The following is a 20,952-nucleotide window of genomic DNA, read 5'->3' on the forward strand; positions in this document are numbered from 1 at the left end:
AGGCACCAGTGGAGATATGTTTGGTAGGAGAAAATGACCCCAATAACTCCCCTGTGCTGAGGAAGGGCTTTAACCACTGGACTGTTGAATAAAGGGCTTAAATTTCTTGAAAGAAAATGAAGATGAATCCTGGTAGCTATTCAGTATTAAAATCAGAGAATATTCAATATGGCAGGTTCCCAAACGTTACTGGATCCTTGTGTAAGGTACTGAAACACCAGAAAGATGAAGCTTTTTACACAGAAGGCTGTCCCTTCCCAGTACCACTTCTTTGGGTGTGATGTATCTCATTCGGTGGCACTTAAGCCTCCTTGTCTACTTATCTTGGGAACTTAGCCATATAATATTCAGACTGCAGAATCCTCCTTTGAGGCCAGAAGTTGGATATTGCAATACTTAGCACTGAGACATTTGTATATGGGGGAGGGAATGGGTGATATCTTTTTGGTTGCTTTTGAAAAAAACCCACAACCAAAAACAAGTCTTAAATCACATAGCCACTACTTGAAAGCAGATGAACCAAATCTTGTGAAATTCTCAGCTCTTGGCAGTTATATTAGGTTCTGAGATTTGATATAGAGGGTCTTCTGTCAACAAATTTATCACTTCCATCATGGAGTGTATCCAGGGGATTAGAACTTTGAAATAAAAGTTTTCCCATCCCCTGGCCTTCTTCTGTGCAAAGACACATTCTTGTGCCTTTTTAGGAATACAAATTAGATCAAGATAAGCAGTAGGAGGCAAAGTCACAATGGAACTTTGTCCATTTACATGAGATAAAATTCTGATCTCAATGTTTGGCCTGGCAGTTACTGGAATTTAGGCAGAAGTTTTCCCATCTTTAATAGTTATGGAAAAATGGCTCAGATAGCTATATAGCTGTAAAGCTTTTAGGTAAACTACAAATAATGTAGAACGAACTCAGGTTTCAAACTCCTATTGGATTGAGCAGGGGCTAATTAATGCTGGTTTCCTGGATACACTGTCCTTCCTTTAAATTCTTCTTTCTATTCCCAGTGCCTTAATCAAAACCTGTTTGCACTCAAAACAAAGACTGCTGTGCAGACGTAGCAGTTCAGATGAACTATCTGTCCACACAGTGAACCTGGGGTACTGGTGTTCTTTGCCCTTGTTAAGTCCTGTAATTTGCTTCTCAGGGTGGCAAAGGAAGCAGGGAGCAGGCAAGCTGGCAGGAGCTGCTCAACACCGTTTTCAGAGAGGTTCTGCTGCAAAAGGAAGGAGGGGATACAGAGGCAGCAGAGGGGAGGCATATACACAAAAAAAAATCTTGTTCTTCCTGCCCGCAGAAAATAGATATGAAAACTAATAAACTTCAGAATTCTTCACAAGAATCAGTGATTGATGGTTAGACTACAGTAATCTCCTTTGACTAACGAAAGCTCCTGAAGATCAGTTGCCTGTCCTGCGTAACTCCACTTACCTCCACTTTTTTAATGCTCTGTTTCTTTCTTTCTCTCGGAAACTTCAGATCCCATAAAAGCCTCTTTGGAAACCCTTTGGGTTGTGCTCTGTGTCATGATGTTATTTTACTTATTATTCTTCTCTTTCAGAGCCATCCTGGCCCTCTTTGATTTTGTGTAACGTATAAAGTCTGCTGCAATGCCTTCAGAGAAATCAGCGGTAGTGAGACCCCTCAGTCCTAAACACCTTCAAGGTGAAGGTGGAGAGCAATTCCTCTCTGATACCTCAGAGCACTCCACATTTCCAAGGGAAAACAACAAAAGCCGAGAAAGGGATGATTTTACTGTCCCTTAGGTCCACAATATTCCTGAATATGGGACAAAAATACTCCCTGGGACTCTCTTAGCTGTGTCAGCTGAACTGTAAATCTCAGGGTTTGCTGGACGACAACACTGTGCTTATAAAGTCTCACGTGCTAGGGTCTATTATCGAGATAGGTTTCAGCATCATCGTGTCATGTCCATCATAGTTAGGAAGGGCTACTCTGGAGGGCAGCACTAGCAGTCTGCATGTGAACAGGGCTCATCTAACTCCTCTTTGGAGGTCCAGACTCCTGGGAGATGGGCAAGCTCTCTCGCATGCTTGGGAGCAGCAAGCCAGGAGTAGGACTCCAATTAAATGGCACTTTCAGAGAAGCTGAATTACACGTCAGTAACTATCCTTGTGCAGTCGGTTTCTTTGAAAGAGCAAACGTGAAATGACCAGTTCTTTGATGAAAATCCCATCAACGGCAACGTTTTACTGTTCGCCACAGTCAGTTCAACAGGTGAGGAAGGTGGTGTTTTTAGTCTCTCTAGTCAGATTTCTTTGTCTGAGCACTGTCTTTTTGTAACCAGAAACCTATTTAAAAGTCTATTTATTTCTTTCCCATCTGCTAACAGGTTTCTGAAGGAAGCTTATGTGATGGGAATAAGGACGAGCATGAGAGAAAAAGAAAAGTTTGGTGGATACAAGCTAAAGAATGAAGAAAAATAGAGATGACTATATCTTTCATATACACAGAAAAGGAGTTTTGCTAAATGTTGAAAAAAGACTGAGGTGTTCTTGCTTGTTTCTGAACAAATGGGGGGCCAAAATTCCTGTTTTAAGCTCAGACTTTCTCAGGACTAGCTGAAGCCAAACTCAGGCAGCATTAGTTTACGCTTTTCAGCCCTGACAGGATTACTGTTGGAAGCCATCCTGTCCTTTCAATATGATTGGAGACCCACATTTTAGGTGACTTAATTTTCTTCTGAAACTGCACTGAGCATATCCAGCCTTCCCACAAGTCTGTTTTCATGATTTTAAAATCAACAGGGACTGAACAAGGTACCCCATCACAGATTGCCCCGGCTTGGTGAGAAAGTGGTGTTGCTGTCCCTTACAAATGGCTAAAAAATATTCTGAAATAAATTTTGAAAAAAAAAGAAAAGAGTCTAGGGGATTCACAAAGCCAAGACACATCCTTAAACATGGTTTAGCAGTTGTAAAACAAAAAGCCCTTGCCTGCCTTCACCCCTACCCCCACCCTGAAGAAGAAACTTACAGATAAATTGAATTAATAAGTCAAGAACCTAGTAAATGGACAGAGGCGAGGTCCCGCTGAATCCTGCCTCACATAGGCAAAGTATGTTCAATCAGTCAAGCACACTGCTAGAGCAGGACACAGTTTAACCAGGCTTTGCACAGCATAGTGCTGGTTCTTGGATCTATGAAAAGACAAATGTTGCAGATTTTACCACCACTATGAAGCTGTTTCTAAACACAGTGCGCTGGAGGACAGTTTTACACTACAAACTCTATCTCCTTACATGTGCCGATCTACGGAGAGCCCCTCGGCCCCAGCTTCTTGTGTTCCCGGCTGACATTTGTCAGGCAGCTCCCAGCTCTGACAGAAAAGGGCTTTTGTAACTGCTGGCAGGAAAACTCTCCTTGTGAGAATATTCTGTATTCGGTCTCAAAGGCTCTGATGAATTTGCTTATCATGGCACAGTTATAGCAACAGAAACTTTGCAGGTTTGTGCTTACCTTAGGGGTTGTAGGGTTTTTGCATTTTTTGAAATGTGCTACAATGTCCTGGTTGTGCTAGAGAAATGTAGAGATTTCATCCAACCGTTATGAAAAGACTGCACCATCTTGAAGATTGCTCGTACCTTTTGTGCCTCTAGCTTCCCATGTGATTTTTCCGCAATTTCTTAAGCTGCCCCTTTCATGCACAGTTCAACAGTCTCATGCTACACAATTTTGGTGGAGAACGCAATCTAACTCAACCAGTTCCTGGCACCAAAGGAAGTTCACAATTAATGTTGGAAACCATCTCTGCTGTGATCTTTTTTCCTCTATTAGCTTCTATTTTAATCCCACATGTAGTTTTCAAGCCATAAGAATTTCATAAATATTTTACTTATTCACACTCCTTAAAAAAAAAAAAGTCTCTAGCAAGACCAAATGTCAAATCTACATTTTGAATGTGGTATAATACTATTTGAACTAGTGCAAAGATGGAGATAAAGTTTAGGGTAACATAAAACAGCAGGGGCACAGGCTGGAATAAAACCATCACTATACGTTTGAGGAGCCACGGGGGAAAATGTGGGAGCTTGCGAGTCACACATTCAGGACAAGGAACCAGAGGGAGAGCAAGCAGAGCAGTCGTACCAAGATCTTACCCAGAGGTATTTGCCAGCACGAATGAGTGAGCACAGAGCTGGAGGGTGGCAGTAGGCATCCACTGTACACGGTCCTTCTGGTGTCTGAAGGGAGCAGCCGGTCTAAGCTGCTGTCTCCGTAGGGTCAGTCTCCTGCAGCAACAAGAGGAGTGGCAAAATTATTAACAGCAGTAATTAACTACTGCTTATCTAAAATCATTCATATGTTTTTTAGCACTCTTTGTCTTCAAATATTGCATGCACATTAATTCCCAAGCATATTTAACTGCAAAGACAAGAAACATTTTTGAGCTGAGTAAACACATAGAAGCAGTGTTGGTCAAGAATTTGAAATTGGGTTAAGTTTAAAGGATCTGCAATTCGGCAAGGATCTAGCATTTTTGTAACACTGGAGAAATCTTTCCCCTTCTTTTCTGGTGATTTGCAAGCCACTGTGGTTTCCCAAATCAAAGTTTATGGCCCTGGGCTTAGAAACAGCTCTCTAAGAAATCTGGTTAACTATGGACACACTGCTGCCTATACATCTTCTATGATAACTTCAGAATTGTCGCTACATGAATATTCTGAATATGAAGACACATATTTTATTATGCTTTGCAAAACAGATAATTACTACCATACTTAGGAATGAAAGGCGAAGGAACAGCTATTAATGGTGTAATGATTTACAGCCCAGCTTTGCTTCCAGACAAGAAGACTCCAAAATTGCATGACTATTCATTAAAACTTGCAAGTTCATTAAAGACGTGGTAAGATTTCTGAAAGTCTTATTGAAAGCCAGCAACTCCTAAGGTCCAAATTTCAATGGGAATTAGGTATATGAAATTCTTAGGCACTTCAGGAAATCCCACGAGGGCCCGTATAGAAAACAGAGAAATACTTTAGACAACTAAATGCATTTAAACAAACAAAAGCCCAAGGCTCACAGCTGCTTAATGTCACTGTGGGCTTCCCTGTTTAAACTGAAAATTCTTTCAGCCCCAGTATATCTGTGTTGGCACATCTCTAGATCAGCCCTGGATTTAGCGCCTGCCTGGGACCTGGCAGGTTTCTGAGGGGCTGAAGAGTCTGCCTAGGGAGATGCTGACTACTTTGCAGCGAGGAGCTTTTTGATAAAAAACAATGAAGAGCATGTGAGAGGTGGGAACAGACCAGAAGACAGACCTGTCCTTTCTAATGATGTCTTACTTTTTGTCTTCTCCTATGTAGACAATCCTCAACAAAAGAACTTCAAGGTCTTCCATATATGGTGCAGGGACTGGGGCTTTGAGCCCCATCAAAAAAGGTAACAGAGGAAAGAGGATGGTGTCACTGTGACTTCTTCACATACGGACAAGGTTCTTACAGCCAGAGTCTGGTCTGAGAAGGAGGCAGCATCACTCACTGACTGCTGTGTCTTGGAAGAACAAATGATATTCGGTTCTTCCAAACACAAATATGGATGCTCTTGGCCTTTTTTTTGGCTGGGTCTTGTGGCATCTCCTTAGTATGCAGAGATTTCATACTGGTTTCAAAGGGAGTAATGCACCTTGCCACTATTAAATATCTCCTTTAGTATAGACATTTACTTCTGGCTTGTTTGAACAAATCCAGCTCTAAATATCTTAGGCCATGACTATAAGGGAGGGTGATATAGGACTGACCAGCTGAAGTCTAGGATCTACAGCAGTCCCTATCCTCTTGTTGTGACAGCACAGTTGTGTACCTGGATTTGGAGGTGACTTACTATATCTGCACAATGCTTTGCTTTGCCACAGTTACACACTAGCTCACTTAGAGCTAGCCTAGGATGTTTTGCACTGCACCCCGTTGTGGACTCTGAACATAGGCTCCACAATATCTTAAGTGCCATTGGATATGTTATCAGTTGTCTTAAACATACTAATTAGATATTGCTTCAGGAGGTTATGGAAGATACTTGTTAAAAACAATATACTTCCTAAAAATTAGGTACATGTATGTGTGTGCTTATTATTTTTGGGGGGAAGAGATGGGAATGTGGGTCAGCCCCAAATCAGACTGCACTTGCGGTATCTTAAAGCAACTTCACTGGAGTCAAGAAAACTTGATTTCAGAAGAGCTTCTCCAAACACCCCGACCTGGGGTTCTTGACACAGCTCGTGTCCCCTAGTTACATCTCTATCACTGCAGAACTGATCCGTAGTGTACCATATTTTCAAATCCAGTGGCTTGGGAACTTTCCTTGGGGCTTCTGTGGGGCTCTCTCATCTTTGATCTGTCATTTTTCCCCCCTTATTTTACATATGTGCTAGAACAGAACTGGTTAGTCCAACACATTTATGTCATTAGCAGAGGGTTTGTTTTTTTATGATGAGTGATATCATGTAATTTAATTGCTGGATTTCATAAGTAGGGTTAGTGATCTCTCCCTACTACAGATCAGTAGAGATACCACAAGGATTCCTATCATATGGTGCACTTAATTATGATAAATAAGCAGGGATAAATTAAGCCTATAAAAGGCCCAGATGGATATTATATTTGCATCGTGAATGCATAGTATGATGAAAATATGGCAGTTGGAGGGCCCCTTTGAAGCAGAGCTCTGGATCCACACTTAATCTGTATTGTAAAAAAGATGTGAACAGTAAATTCAGCAGTTCATGACAAGCATATTGGAAGATTTTGGCTTCAGCAAAGAACCTCATTTTAATTTGTGTAGAAGCGAATGGGGGTGGAAAGCTCAGGCATGAAAGGTCTGATAGGTTTAGCTGGCGTCTAATTTTTTGGTCAGTTGCAATTGAGACTTGGGGCTGAATAAAACCAGACGCACTGGTGTTGTTCCAAAGTTCCAGGAAACCTACCTGATTTACAAGTGTATTTGTATTTGGACCAATTATGGAGTGCAGCCCCTACAATTGCTATGCAAGGTCAGGAAAGATGTGGTTCATGTTAACAATATGACTCCACTGGGAAACCGGTGGTTTTACTCACTTCTGCTCATGAATAATTTACATTTTTTAAAAATTCATAGGAAAAATAGCTCTTGCATTTAGAAAGATAGCTTACTATTGGGAGCTGAACATTGCTGAACTTCTCTACATCAAGTATAAAAATATCTTTTTACATCATTTTTATTTATATAGAAAAGCAAAAATAGGAAGACAGTAAGAAGTCAAATTTAGCATTTACACAGCAGCTCTGAGATAACAGAAGTTAATTTCTTGTGCATTTAAGCCAATAGTGTCCAGTATTATGGAAAAAACAATTGGAACAGAATGGGAGAAGTACCTGTGACATATATGGTTTTAAAGAACTAAATTATTTGTCCTGCATTTCTTTCTTGATTTTTCAATTTGCCTTGTGGTACTGTTATATTAGTTATGTATTGATATATTATCATCATTGTTATGTATTACTGCCCTTACCATGAGGATTCATATGCCTTTAAGGCACAAAAGAGAAAATTATTTTTTTAGGGCATTGTTTAGCTATATTTAAAAATGTTTCCTGAAGCACTGGTTCTCCTTGCATTACCTCAGCCTCCTTTTCCCAGGACAGTTCATCTTGGCTTCACCTTTTGTATCTGTTCCATGGGTTGGGGGGAAGAAGTTTCACTAAATTTTGAACATATATGCATTCCACAACCGAATAGATTTTATGTGAAATCCAGTTCAATAATTTAAGTGATTGATAGTGTGGTGAATTCTGAGACACAGAAGGATTACAGCCAGGTTATACAAATGCAAAGCAACTTTTAAAATGTCATTGCACGTTTATTTGGCTTGTACAGCTCCAAGGGTCCTCACAGCACAGTATGTTCTCAGATTCAAAAAAAAAAGAAGAAGAAAAAATAAAGAAAAATAAAGAAAAAACTCTTTAAATTCTTGTCTACTAAAATAAAAAGGAATTCAATAAAAGCTGAGATGATGTGTAGGCTTGTGTTCTTGGAGTTAACTGGGGCTCAGCTGTAAAATGTGCATCAAACTAGATTGAGAGCTTAAAAGGATATGGGTGTATATGCCCCTATATGGGGCACTCACTTCAAAGACCCATATTCAAGTTCTTTCCCATGTTTATGGCTGTGGTTTTTATATCAAGTTGGACAGATAGAGAATAGTCTGAGAAAACTTTTCCTCTAAATATCCAGTAATTTGGTATCACAAGCTATTTACTTGGGATTTTTTAATATGACAATCTTTTTAGTCATAGAGTGGAGGGAAGACTGTACCATAACTCCCTTTTATACTACTTTTCTGAGGAAGAGAGAGTTAACTTGGAGTTGGAGCCCAATGGCACTGATGAATGACAAGCAAAGGTGCAACCCAGAATTAGACTGCAGATTCAGACCCTCTGGCAGACAAAGTTACACTCTGGTCCTCGCTCAGCACTTGCCTACAACTATCTAAGATGATTTTCAATTTAGGATGATGGGCTGCTTCTCTTATTTTTGAACTCTTTCTTATGCATCTTATAGGTCATCTGGGACCCCAGCTGGCTCCTGTGAAATCTATGAGGCGGCAAGTTTGCAAGACTTTAAGGCGTCCAACATTTAAGTCCACCTCATTTGCAAACCTGCACATTTTGTGATGGCCAGTTTCTATACTTGTAGAAACCATTCCTAAATTTATTTCTATCTACAGAAAATCTCTCTCTACTGCATCTATCTATACAGAGGGTTTATTTTGTTTTGCTTTGTCCACTTCATGCTTCTCTGAGACCTAAATTTTCCCACAGTCTTCTGAACTTAAAGAAAGGAGATAGGTCACTTGCCACTCTCAAATTTTCTCTAGAAGACACTTAACCAGTCTTTTTATTTAGCATCTCTTGCTGTTTTATCCAGATTTCAAAGAGATCTAAAGAGTTTTTGTGGTCAATTTAAGGAATATAGCAGAGGTACATGCCACCTTTACAAGTACACATAATCTTTCCTGACTGTTGGTTTATTGGTTTTCAGTTACCAATATTAGTATTTCATGAGACTCTTCTTACTTCGGTGCTTTCATGGGTTCAAACTGACCTAACAGTAAGAATTAATATAGCAAAAGGCAGTGTGGGTTCATCAGCAAGTTTCCTACTTATCTGGATAGTGCAAAAATGATGATGATTTTTGTTGTGGTAGTGATCTCTTCTGCCTGGACCGGAGTTTAGAGACAAAAACTAAGCGCGGCATTTGCCATATTTGTACCTGTGAACACAACATGAACGGCTGTTGGTGCAGGGTGAGAAATCTGACTGTTGATTTTGGGCAGGCACATGCAAGGTCAAATATAAGAAAAGCATGTAGAGATGTTACATGTTTTTTAAGAGGCCACGAAAGGACGTTTTGATGTTCACTACAGTTAAGCAGTGTAAATTGGTTCGGTTTCATGAATAAACTATATTTGGCTTGTACCTGAATTTTTCATGAATTGTTAGTGTATTTTATCAAGCTGTTGGGAGAGTATTGCGTCCATCAGTTCTGTGTCTGTTCTGCAAAACAAGGTAAATAATTGATTTTTTTTCCTCCTTACTCACAAAAAGGATTGTGCAATGCTAAACAGGAAAAAACAAACAAAAAAACTTTTAAGAACTTGCATCACCAAAGAAAGGAACACAAACTCCTGCCTGCAGCTCATGTCGCTGCACCAGGAATATCTCCTAATAGATACAGAATGTACAAGGAAAAAAGCGTTAGTGATGGTCTTGCTTATATCAGCTCAAATGAAACAACTACACCAACAAAAGCACTTTCTTGCTCATAAAATCTTGTCTACGGTAGAGATGTTGCCAGAAAAGAAACGCTGCAAAAAAAAGCAAACACAAAAATCACACTCTTAACTGACATTCCTATATGAGCAAAAGTTTGCAGCGACTCCTGGCTCTTATTTGTAGTTGCTCCTTAGGAAGCCCAAGGTCTTATGCTGGAAGATAACCCAGAGAACTGTTAATGACTCCAATTAAGAGGTGTGAATATCATTTACACCTATCTGTTCCCCTTTAGCAAGAAAGACTACAGCCAGAAACACACAGCGCATAATCCTACAGAGAGCATTTCAAACAGAAAAGGTTGAATTTATTTGAATCATGCAACTCCTTAGTCTGAAAAGGAAAAAAGAAAAAAGAAAAAAGAAAAAAGATATGTAGAGTATTTTAGAGGGACAAAAATAATAGTTCTCCTGCTGTGTGTTCTCACTTTGAAACAAATGGAAAAAAACAAGACAATGATTAAATAAAGCTCCAGAATATTGAAAATATTCTTTAGAAAAATATGTAAATACAAACAATATGTGATTTAGAAATGTGAGCCAAAAATACGCTTAAAAAATAGACTTGCAGATTTTTCATTGATTGATAGCAGGCACTGGTTACAAATTTTCAAATTATGAAATTCTGCTTTAAGTTTTCACCTGTAAATGAAAATATTTCTTTTTTAAAGCCACTCATTGCCTTCCAGTGTAGAGGGCAAGTACAAATGAATCCACTTTTCCAAAATACTAGCATTTCTTCTAGGGCCTCTTCAAAGTACTTCTAAGTAAACGTAGGGATGTCTCCAGATTCCAGTTACCCATAATGTCAGTTGTCTAAACTTGATATTTCTTTTTTTATTGGAAAGGTATGTTTCCCAGAGGGGTTACCCATCCCGTGGATTGTGGGATCTAGTCTCCATCGTGCTGACCAGCGTCTCACCCCCTGTTCTGTCCTTCTGGCCCTCTCTTTACTCTCCATGAAGCTCTGTGAAGAAGCAGCAGTTCCCTTTCTGTTCTGTGTTGGTACAGCAGCTACCACAGGGATGACGATCCATGAGTGAATTCCTAGGCACTGAGGTAACCAGGGTAAGTTATTACACAGCTCCTGTCTTAACAGATGTCTTCAAATTATCCTCCAGTGCATCCCTTTTGGATAGACCGGTGCACTTTTATTAGGAGACAGCTTCCACACATCAACCTACTCAATGTTGTCATCACTCTAAGCAGTCTCATAAAGCGGGTTTCACCCTGAATATACTGTCAAAGACAGGGGAACACCGTGAGCTGACCAGGACATCAGGAGTAATGGGGAAAAGCAAGACATGGCTGTGGTCATTTACCTACAATGATCATTTACCAACAACGCTCATTTACCAACAAGCTTGTGCTTCTTTCTGGCTTCCCTGCTCTGACTTTTTAGAAAAAGTGATTCTGTCTGTGGTGGCCAGAGCATCATTTGGGTTTCATGAGTACGCCGGCCTCAGAGGTGATTCCTCTCAAAAGGAAGGGCACCTGGCTAGAACAGAGCTGGTACAAGCACTTTGCGGAAATTGTTTCAGTGCAAAGCTGTGTGAATATTTTGTTCAGGAAAAAAACCCCGAACCAAACAACAACAACAAAAAAACCAACAAAAACCCCCAAACCCTCTGTTTTGCTTTAAATACTTTTTTTTTAATTCTGGTTAAAAAATGACCAACTTGATAGAGGCAAAATTATTAGGAAGAAGGATATTTTCCTGACACCCTTATTTGGGCTATAAGGACAACTAAATCAAGCAGCTGAACAGAAACAAAGGCAAACTGTTTGCCAGTGTGAGTGTGTGGGAGAAAGAAGTGAATGGCAGCTAGAATTGGTCCTATATCCACCTTTGTTTAGGATGCGAGTCTATTACAAGTAAGCATTGTACAACAGCCTACTGTGCTTGCTGTACAGTCTATTGTAATTCTCTATCTTGGAGAGTCTGTACTGCTGATGAAAAAGCTTTACTTTTTAAAAAAGAAGCTCTTATTGTTTAAGCCTGATTCTTAAGTACTTTGCTTCTGTGTTTGGGGCAGAGACAGATACAAAAATTCTTGATACCATTTGTATTACCCTTAATTTGAATTTCCCACCCTCTGCTTTAAATTAAAGCAGCCTGAAGGCTACTCTAAATAATGTTTTACTTTCCACACCGTTTGAGCTCCTGAAGCAGACTAGCTTTAAGTCTGATCTGATCTGCCCACTGGCAAGTCTGAGAAGAGGGTAGATAAAGTGCTCATTCCCTAGCTCTGCAGGAATTTTGCATAATAATATTGTGAGTGAGGGATGAGCATGTTTCTGCCCATAAACCTTGACATCTTGTAAGCGAACCTTAAAAGCATTTTAATGAAACTGAGATTCAGCAACCTTGTTCATTAGAAAATACAATCAGACCTTTTGGTTTTGTTATGTATAAGAAGATTTCCTATTTCCACTCAGGCTACCAAAGGCAATGACTCATAGTGGTATTATTTCTGTTTAGAAAGTCAGTATATAGTGCTTATCACTGGTGCATCACTTTAAAATGACTGGATTTGTAGTATTACCCTCATTTTACAGAAAAGATTTGCAGCATGGACATATCAAATGACTTATTCAAGGTCATACAGTTATTTCAGTGGGAGTACATAGAGATTGATATTTCTTCTGCTTACAAGGCATTTAATATTTTAGGCTTGACTGTGTCCTGTACCACATGTTTGCAGAAGAGGCATAGGACAAAACACTTCTATAGCAAGGGGCAGAATGCTTCTAGGAGAACTCACCAGTGTCTAACAGACATGCTGTCACTGCCTTTTGTGGATGCAGTGAATTATCTTCTTGTTTTCTGGCACTTGCTCAGTGATGGAGCAGGGGAATACATGGAGCTCGCAGCAAAAGAGTAGGTGAATCCCAGCCATGATGCCTTATGTTTTCTTGGGAATCCTGGGAAAACAGTACATGTGTTCCTCTGAAGACAAGGACTGCTACTCTACCCCTTATATAGCCACCAGAGAGTTTGGGGATAAAGCCCCTATGATGTTTTATGACTCACTTGGATGGCTCTGACTTGGAGGCTATAATGCTTAGAAAGCTGTTGTTTCAAAGCACCTTCTTTAAGTTTTTTATTTTCCCCCCGCCATCTGTGTGAAGAGCTGGGTACTTGTGAAGAATGAACTAAAAAGCCCACCTGATGAATAGAAAACCACTTAAGAAAAAAGCACAGGTGAACTCTTCTCTCTTGTATGAATACCCTGACTGGAAAGGTACACAGTCGTATTTCTTCCTGGTCCTCTGATACCATCACTCTTGCATTCTCAGCTGCACAAGTTCCCCACTTAAATAGGAGAGGGTTTAAATGTTGGGGTTCTTTCCATGTAGACTGTTCTAAATGTTTGCTGTTAAGGTTATATCATCATCTGACAATGAAGAAGGTGGGGTGGAATTTTCTCAGCCTGAGAAAAGCCTACATTTCAGATGTTTTATTTAGGTCATGACTGTTCTCAACTTGATTCTCTTTTGCAAAAAGCATGTTGAAACATCTTTCCATGTGCTTCATTTACGTATGAAAATCAGCCTGGATGCTGTTTTTCGGTCTGAATTCATTGCTCTTAGTGTGCAGCATGCATACTCAGAATCCAAAATCTGGCAATCTGGTGATTTAAGCCGAGTTTAAACATCTTTCTGTGTGGGTCCAGTTCAAAACAGGACTTTTTGGGAGTTTGGTCCCCAAACTGCAGCACTTTGTATAAACATGGGATGATGAAGCTTCTGCAACATGGGAGCTTTTAGAGCAAAAAAAGGAGATAATCTTCTGCAATATGTGAATGTTCATTTGAATAGATACGGTTTAGGATAATTTTCTAGGTTATCGCATTTGTGGCTGAGTCCCTCTCTGATTTTCTTGTGTTGGAAATAATGCGTTTTGGCATAGTAGATGAAACTAGCAATTAGAAAGCAGTTTCCTTTTAGAAGGATGTCTGTCAGAGTGCAAAACAGTAGAAAATAATAATGTTTGAAAATGTACAAATAAATAAAAAGAAGACTATTCTCCCTTGGGTGTCATTCACACTGCGCTTTTCACTTAATAAAAAAAGCTCTTAGCATGATTTTTTCCAGTCTAAGCAGTTGGTGTTAAGGTGTTGATGGCCATTAGCAGGATCTAGAGTCAGCCAATTAGATTTATTTTTGCAGCAAATTAAGCTGCAAGACTTTAGAATCTGTGCTTAGCAGAGTCTGCTTCTGACAGGATTTTGGACAACCGTGTTTCCTAATGAGTAGCAAAACAGCAGAAAGAGAGAGTGTGGAAAGCCTCGGCCTGTCTGAAAGGCAAGTACCTCTTAACCCCATAGAAATAGTCTGAAACGCTGAAGATGGCATGCAGACGAGTACACGCCAACCCAGTGAACCTCTGAGGCTGATGAGATGAGCTATTATTAATGGGATCTGAGTCAGGAGATTGACATGGGCAGTTTCTACATCAGAGGATTGCCAGAAAGAGTGTTGTTTTTCTTTTCTAATGGAGGGAAACAGGTGCCTGGGGTGCCTGGTCAGCGCTTTGGGGTCCTGCTGATCCCACAGGGTCACAGAACAGTTGATGCTGGGAAGGACCACTGGAGATCATCTAGGCCAACGCCCTTGCTCCAGTGGAACCAGGCAGAGCTGCTTGCCCAGGACCATGTCCAGTTGAATTTTTATTATCTCCAAAGAGAAGAGACTCCACAACTTCAACCTGTGCCAGTGTTTCACCACTCACTGTAAAAAAGTTTTTTGTTATGCTTAAATGTAATTTCTCGTGTTTCAATGTGTGCCCATTGCCTCTTGTCCTGTCACTGGACACCACTGAGAAAAGTCTGTCCATCTTTTTGGTGACCCTGCACTAGACTTTCTCCAGTATGTCCATGTCTCTCTTGTACTGGCGAGCCCAGCACTGGACCCAGCACCCCAGATGTGCTTCACCAGTGCTGAGCAGAGGGGAAGGATCACCTCCCTCGAGCTGCTGGCAATGTTCTGCCTGATGCAGTCCAGGATGCTATTGGCCTATTGTTTTCCAAGTAAGGAGATATTGTTAATGACAAGAAAATACCTGACAGCATCTCCATGCTGCCTCATTCAGAGCTTCAGCAAGGACTGATACAGAAACAAAGACAAGCACATTTCCTAAGTAGCCAAACAGGGGAGAGATGCCTTACGTCTATGTGAGAAAGGATGTTCTACATTGAAATAGCATTTAACATCATATTTAACTGCCAAGGCCACTTTTTTCCAAAACAGTCACAAAACTCTCCTATGTTTCTGTTAAATCGAAACAAGTGTCAATTCAACCTCTACTGTAGTCCTTATCTCTTAGCTCCACTCACAAAAAATTACCGCTTGAGTGCACCCACACTGCTTTGGGGTTGGACTCTAATGCACCCTGTATCTGTGCTGGGGAGAGGGGACTAATTGATCCTATAATGCCCTTATGTGAAGCAAAAGGTCAGCAAAGCATTACCCCAGAGAAACAGAGAAGCTGCAAGGTAGGAGCTGTGAATAGGAGATACGAATCGCAGCATTTCTGATGGCTGCTTCTGGGATGGAGCAGTTTATGCCTTGTCCTTTGCTCACAGCTGTGCTTGAAGGCACAGTCTGGCTTTTATGAATGTTATCCCCAGATTCACAGATTGCGGGACAAATGATTATAGACTCTATCCAGCTGGTAATAATGGTTTGGTAATCTGTAAGAAACAGGCAAGATGGAAAAATTAAACAGTGAATGAATGTTACAGGAAGTACTTTTTTTCAGATTACTGACAGGGATAGTATCATTTTGATCATTTAGGATAATCCGGTACAGAGAGACTACAGTAATCTCTTATTAAATTTTGTGAGAGATTATTACATCCTGCAGTATACGTGAGATTGCTGTAAGAAATATATCATTTTGTATTTCACAAATATTTTGTAGTATGTAACCTGTAAGAAGTATCAGTAATGTTTTGGTAATATGAAATCTTCAGGAGTGTGATTTATGCCTGCTCAAATACAATTTATTTACCATGTGAAAAGAAGCTTGGATCCATGGTGGTGGTTGGGAATAATCACGTTCATTTCTTACCAGTGCAAACCAGTGACCTGTTAGATTACTCTGTTAGTGCCCAAGCCATCTGCGGTGTGTGAGGATTGTTCTGCCAGAGGAAAAATATCTATTTACTACTGCTTTCATGAAGCTATTGAACGCATTATTTAGTTCTTCAGGAATGTTGGGGAATGTCTTTCAGGGGGTGGATTGTCTTTGAGGACATCTCTGGAGGACATTTGAACTAATCCCAGTTAACAAGTGCAAGAGGCTGTGAAGTTTCTGTCTCTGGAGAGGGACCCTAAATGCCTTCAGGGCATTCCTGATGGCTCACCTGGTCCCTGATGCCCAGCAAATGTGTTTGTGTGAAACACAACACACAAACTAATAGCAAAAATCTTAGCATTTATTTTGTATTTATTTTGGGGGCCCTCTGACTCCTGTCACATTAATTATTGAGCAAAGATTTTTTAAATTTCTTTTGGAAACTTTTATTTACAACCCCTGGCTCGTCTCGCACTTCTCCACATGTACGTTCCAGATTTCCTTCAATCAGACTTTACCTGAACATAAGCTGTTTCATATCTTGTAGCTCCTACCGTATTTATCTGCACTGTGCATCTTGTTTGCAGAGCAAAGCATTTTTGCAGACTGGTTTCTGAACGATTTATCTGTCTTTGTAGGCCTGCCTTTACGTATGTGCATGACAGAGGAAAACTGGATGACACAGCCAGGAACAGTGAATTGTGAGATTATAAATCCAGATAAATCCAGATACGTGCCAAACATATGAAAAAAAGAGGGGTTTTGAGCCAATTGGGTCAGGCCCATACCTACAGTTTCAGCAACACTTCCCGAGTTGGATCGGATACCAGCAAATGTTGAATAAAAGGGTAAAGATAATAGAGCAGTATGGTCTTTTGGAAAACCATAAGGCCAGCTCTACCATTTCAGGCATAATTTAAGAGTTAAACTTGTCAGTTTCTAGAACTGTAAAAATGCTTAGCTGCCTTGTGCTTTCTGTTGACCAAGATATTATCCATTTGGCAGAGGACTCCATCAAGCTTTTCAGAGTAATGACCTGGAAGATTTTGTGATCCAAGAAGATGTAAGACAGAAAGACATCATTGCCAAATTACAGATTGGGCATCCAGTTATGAGAATGTTTTTACATCTTCTGAAAAGTCCTAAAGTGCTTGGATCTACATGCTGCTTCCTGCAGACAAACTCAAAAAGCTTGGCAAAAATTCTGCAAAGAATCTGATATTCCAGACCGAGTGTTTTGGAGACAAAGTTGTGTTTGGTAACTACTGCTTTGGGAGTTTGACTCAGGAAATTATATTCCCTTTCTCCATTTTGTTAATCTCTCCTTTCCCTCCAGGTTGTAATGAAAAAAATTTATCTGGACATTGACACTGTAGATTGTTTCACATTGGATTTTAGATTTCCACCAAACACTCCCTTGGTAGTTTTCCTTGTTCTTGGAATATTTTCAGGTAGTGCTTTACAATCTCAGATTATAAATCACTGCGGGAACTATCCCATCAAGTCAAACCCCTTCTTTAGTCTCTTATGCCTTGATTTGTGAAATCCACAGCTAGCCGTTTTGCTGCATGGTTTTGTGTGAGATCAGTGGAAGGAAGTTTCATCATACATGTTTCTTCTGTGTTTTCCAGCAGGAAGCCTTATATTCTTCCTCCTTTTCCTGCATATAATTAGAAGAGGAGCTTTGAGCACGTAATTTTTAAAGAAACTCTTTATCATTTTAATTATCACCTTTCCTTGAAACCTTAAAAAATATACTCACAGTCCAGAAAGTATGCTTTTGGAGAGTACTATCGTTGCTGAGACCGTATGATAGCAGTTGCAGACTAAAAGGCAAGAAAAAAATTAATCTGCAGCTTGTTTTCTTTCAAACAAGAAATACTGAAGGATCAAGATCTAAAAGTAGATAGATGTTGTACTGAAATAGCATCATACTTCTCTGTCAATGAGTCATGTGGTGAAGTGAATGCATGCTACTCACTGACATGATATATTATTCCTGCTTGCAATAGCAGGATTATTATATACATTATCACTGGGTCAATATCATCAATGTTATCACTCGGTCAATCTGAAATTCAGTTCTCCATAAGTCAGTTTTCATAATTTCAGAGACGTGAACAGCACTACTATTCATTTGAACGATAGTGGTGCAGAAATTATGTATTTTACATGGGTGAACCAAGCACAGTATTGTATTATGCTCATTCTCTGAACATGCACACACACACACACTTTCTAATTAGAGAGCCTTGTAGTATTAAATTCTTTCTGTAAAGTACTTAAGTGTTTTAAAGACCAACGGTCCCATTTCCAAGGTTCACAAGTAGTTCTGTTATTGACCATTTAAGTGCACTTGAGCAAATAAGTACCTGATCTTCATTTTGAAGAAGTGTCTTTCTTACCTATTTAAAATAATATATCCACTTAGTTTCATGAAATGCTCATTTTAGTGCTTTTGCACAGTACTGTGGCAGAAAGATAACTGATTCCAGAATGATAACAGATTCCAGCATGTTCCAACACAAAGCAGTTGCTCTTCACGCAGCGCTGTACATCCTTTGCCTGTTTTTTATACATTAGGGGGAAAAAATCCAAGCCATTTCAGCAATGGGAATAAGAACATGGAAATAAGAACAAATTCTTTTGGTGTCAATAGACAGATCGGTCCCTTCAGCCTCCTGCTTTACTTAGAAGAGTTCATCCCATGTAACACTTATTTTCCTTAAGAAAAAAATCCCAAATTGGATTTTTGCGTGCTCCTCCAAAATGAAATCTGGAAGTACTTCTAATTCTAACAAGTATAACACTCTCCAGCACGGTGCTGGCTTGAGTGTGCTGTGTGATCCTCAAAAAGCCTACTCTGCACATCATGGACGGAGAGTTCGGCGGCAGACTCTGGGAATGCAATCTGGTGGAGGTCCAACTTCCATCCCGTGTTAAGGTCAAGGGACTGCAGAACCCCTTTCACTAAAACTTGCAGGTCTCCAAAGCTCTGCTCTGGAGCTCAGCGCCGACGATCCACCACTGGCTAACAAATTCTGGAGCTGCGTCCAAGCTAGAATTGCCAACTCATTAGTTGCAAAATATTGGACAGACTTTCAGCTGTAAAAGGAGACCCTGAAGAATATCCCTGAATATGGGAGCAGCATTTGGAGGTTTTGTTTTGCCATTGCCAAAGTACTGTGGTCCTGTCCTCTGATTGTAACAAGAGTTTGAAAGCTGAAAGTCTGCTCAGCTCTGATGAATGAGGATCACATATAGCAGACAAGACTACTTTTGTGGGGGAACTGCATTCTTCAAATAAATGGTGTAATAATATCATTCCAGTTCTGTTATGAATCTCTTCGGTTAAAGGCTGGTCTGGTAACTAGTCTTGTTACTCTCACATGGGTATTCTGGTGATCGCCAATGGTCCTCTTTGTTTTGCTTCGCCTAGCAGGCTTTGAGGTAATATGTAACAAATTATTGCTGGTAATTTTGATCAGATAGTAAAGTATGACCATTATTCCTGAGCAGAACAGTGAGGAAATGAGGTTCTTGGCTTTGGTTGTGAAGGCACACTCAGCCCAATGGCCAAAATAATGTCAGTTGGCGTAACCATTGATAAGTTTTCCAGAAAAACAGTATTGAAGTAAGTGTTGCACCTACTTGCAGTAAAAAGCGTGTATTTCCATACCTTATTCTAAGCCACCACAGTGGTTTAACCCTAGTGCCAATGTTTACCTGGAATAAATTTGGAGAGCGCCTATGAAGAGAACTGACTTAAGGAACAACTCAATGTTATTAAGAAGAATTTTCCAGTTATCCGATACCCAAAGAAGTCCTAAGGCAGGAAAACATTACTGAGTACTGACTGATTTATCCATCTCTTGCATCGTTTTTTTCGGTAACGGTTTAGTGGATCCCTGCAGCGATATAGGAACCAGCAGATTAGCTCATCTCTTGCTGATGTATAGTGGTTTTTCTGCAGTCATACTTATCACTTTTGTTAAAGTAACTCTCTCTGAATGTTTATGTATCTGCTTTAGCTGGAAGTAAAAATCTTTGTGCAACTTTGAAGTGTGATATTCTATAATGCAAGATTGATTTACAGTGAAATAAAGTGGCTGGCTTATTGCAGCTGAAATTACTAAAGCTTTCTGTCTTTTTGTAGAGAAAAATGCATTCGGGGCTGCATGTTTCATCGACATTTCTAGCAAAGAGCTACCTTTTGCTCCTTTGTTGTTGTAACCAAGCATAATGCTATTAGAAACAAAGAATACGGATGAAAAGCACGTCACAGGTACAGTAGCCTTCAAACTTTTCATCCTATCCAAGAATCCTAGGAAATGTCTTTTAATTGATATGGTAGCCTTAAACTCTTCCTAATCTTTTAGGCCTCTTACAGCCAGCTACCTCAAATGCAGCAAAATGATGGGTTATTTTGTGTCACCTTACAGTCACTTTGCATACATCAAAGATCAAAATTATTGAAAGTCAGATCCAGAAGGTACTCTTAATTTTATAAAATTCAAAATTGTATGTACATATGTGATCATGCACTCATTTTTTGTAACAGCAACCTTTAATTATTAACTCACATTTAAGATCTGGTCACCTCCTGCTTAATTATGGGATCAGTCACAGCAACCGAAAGTGATTAAATCTGTATAGACAGTTACTCTATTCGGGAAGGAGTGGGAGCAGTATTAATTGCTGAGGTGAAAAATGAAATAAATATATTTACTAACAGGCCCTGCCATCATGTGCAGAAATATTATCACAAGGCTGTGAATAATTATTATTTATTATTATTCATTAAACTCAGGAAGGCCCAATATTGTCATCAGGTATATATTTACTGTCACTATTGTTTTGCCACAGGGTTTTTTTGGAGGGGTGTGGATGCCTGAGCTAGAACAATTTCAGTGTAAAACAGGTCATGATGTGTTGGTGATACAAACAGGGTGGCTATAGTAAACCACCTAACTATTCCTTTTCAAGTCAATACCAAATTTGTGATTTGCTGGCATGGATACTTTTTCACATC

The sequence above is a fragment of the Gymnogyps californianus genome, chromosome Z, assembly GCF_018139145.2.
Source record: "Gymnogyps californianus isolate 813 chromosome Z, ASM1813914v2, whole genome shotgun sequence".
In the NCBI taxonomy this organism is placed as follows: domain Eukaryota; kingdom Metazoa; phylum Chordata; class Aves; order Accipitriformes; family Cathartidae; genus Gymnogyps; species Gymnogyps californianus.